Here is a 2,585-nt window from a genome sequence, read left to right as displayed (position 1 = left end):
TTGTTGAAAGGACACAAAAAGAAATGAAACCAACATAAGGAGGATGAAAGGAAGCCAGAGTGGAGGGTTTTGGCAGTGTCAGAAGCTGGCTCACTCCCGGTCTGATGACTTGGCTACTGAGCTGATGCTGGCTTGTGCTCTGACTAATGAAAATTTGAGCTATCCTCAGGGACAGATATGAGAAGTTGGATAATTGTAATCACATCTATCACCTTGTCCCTACACCTTTGATTCCTTTGTCATTGCCTTATCATGGAAGATTTTGGATTAGAGTTTTAGTGAGAACCCAGCTGTTTTAATGAGCTGGTGCCTACTTTTCAGTTTTGGTATTCGATGGCTATTAAAGTGGATGTGTGATGGAATTACAGTGCAGGAAAGGAGGGATTTGCCCTCAGAGTTCTTGCAGAGAACTGTTCTCAAAGTGCTTGGTGTGAAAGAGGTAGCAGGGTGCTCCATACAGGGAGAACAATGACAGAGACCAGCTGCTCCCTAAAGCCATTTCTGGTGCTCATCATTGGCCAAGGATCCCTTGGGTCCACCAATCCTTGGTCATTGTGCATGTCCCTTCTCAGAATGTGCATCCATACTTAGTGTTACCTGAGATTTTTAGCCCTGTGGTCAGAAATAGAGTTCATTTGTTGGGAGGTCGCCACCACCAACACAAGCTGTGTGGCCCAGGAGGGAGATGTGGACGTGATGACACTCCTTTACCTTGAGGGCTTCTGGGAGGCTTAGTCTCATTCCCTGATCCAGGATTTCCATCAGATGCTGGTGCCCTGTCAGTCATGCCCGTCAATCACACTTAGAGACTCAGGAGGCCCCAGGTCTGAGGTGCGCATCCTTTAGACCCTGAAAGTCTGGCTTAGCAAAGCTACTGCTGCTGTTTCTGTGTGCTGTGACCCGTGTGTGTGCTTTACTTTCCTGTCACCCCAGAACCTTCTCTCTGTGCTTTGTCTTTTGTCAGCATCGACTTGCCCTGAGCACAATGAGTTCCTGTGATCGTCAATAAATGAAGCTGCTTGCCATTTATGGGTGGGTGTGCACTGGGCCGATCTGAGCTCCTCTTATGCCAGAGCCTAGACTGTACCTGCCCACTCCACGGTAGCTTGATCACTTTGTGCTACAGCCCTGAAGATGTCCATATTACCGCTCTTTTGAAGATGAAGAAACAAAGGTTTAAAAAGGTACATGAAGTACCTGAAGCCATATTGTAGGGAACAGTGGGTAGGCATTGATGCCCAAGATCTGACTTCTCGCCAGCACCCCTGAGGCTCCTCCCCTGGGGAAGCCTTTGGCAGCCACCAGCATCGAGGTTCCACCCCCACTCAGTGCAATCTCATCCTCTGGAAGTGGGAGCAGACGCAAGAGGCCTCTCCATTCTGCAGGTCCTCCGGACAGGCAGCCTGGGCCCAGGCCATCACCTCAGGCCATGCGGCCTCCTCGGTGCCACTCCAGTCTACAAAGTCTGGTCACCTTCTCTCTTCCCATACACTCACCTTGAACTCAGCACCTGGTGCTGGTCTGACCTCCAGGGTGCCCACAGCTTCCCTGTCCTTCCTGTCTGAGCCTGCTAGCTGGGCCACTCTGCCTACTCTCTGGTCCTTCTGCTTCTGGTAAAACACCAAGTCCCCCCCACCAACCCAATCATCTCGGAGCCCAGCAGTCCTCCCTGCTTTCCCTCCTCCTTCTCTCCACCTTGTCCTCCTTATCTTCTTTTTTCCTCTTTTCTGTAGTGCCAGGGATCTTTTATTTTTATTTTTTACTTGCCCAGTCTGGGCTCAAACTTGTGCCCCTTCTGCCTCAGCCTCCCAGGTTGGGACTACAGAGGTGCCCCACCACATCTGGCTCCAAGCTGCCTTTCAGAAGTGCTGGGGTTTGCCAAAGCAGTGAAATGACCGGCCCAGGGCCTTTGCATGGTTCTTCCTTGAGTCTAGAACAATCCCTTCCCAGATCACTGCACAGCCTGCTCTCTCGGTTCCTTGGGCCTCTGCTCAGTGTCCCCTGAGCTACAGCAGGCCACGGCGTCTGCCGCAGTCCTCATTCTGCTACTGGTATCTTTCCTGTCTCCTCTTACAGCTCCACATGGTGTCCAGCACCTTCCAGTGTTCATTTGTTCTTTGGTCTGTCTGTCCTCACTGAAATGTCAGTGCCACAAGAACAAGGGCTTTGTTTTGTTCATTGTCCTGTCCCTAGAGTGGCACCTGTTGGATGATTATAGAATATATGGATAAACACCGTGAAACTTTCCATTTTACTAATGCAAAAAAAAAAATTTAGAAAAGAACATAAAGCTAAGAAGAGTAAAAGGAATCTCTTGGAAGGCTGAGACCCAGGATATGTTCCGTATTTCTTGTACATTTTACTTGCAGGCTTGAGGGCAAATTTGGTCTTTAGGTTTTAGCAGCCAAAGGGAAAAGGAGAAGTAGCAATACCTATAGAACTTAGTGTCTATAATGAAACCACAAATCCGATGTCGCTGTTGCTGACACGAAGATGTAAGGCACATGCAGTCTCATTGGTAACAGGTATAATATGTCAAAATGAGCAGTTCTCTAAATAAGTACAGTGAACCTCATCAAGCTCTT

The sequence above is a fragment of the Octodon degus genome, unplaced genomic scaffold, assembly GCF_000260255.1.
Source record: "Octodon degus isolate 3935 unplaced genomic scaffold, OctDeg1.0 scaffold00002, whole genome shotgun sequence".
NCBI lineage: Eukaryota > Metazoa > Chordata > Mammalia > Rodentia > Octodontidae > Octodon > Octodon degus.
This window is presented reverse-complemented; position numbering follows the sequence as displayed.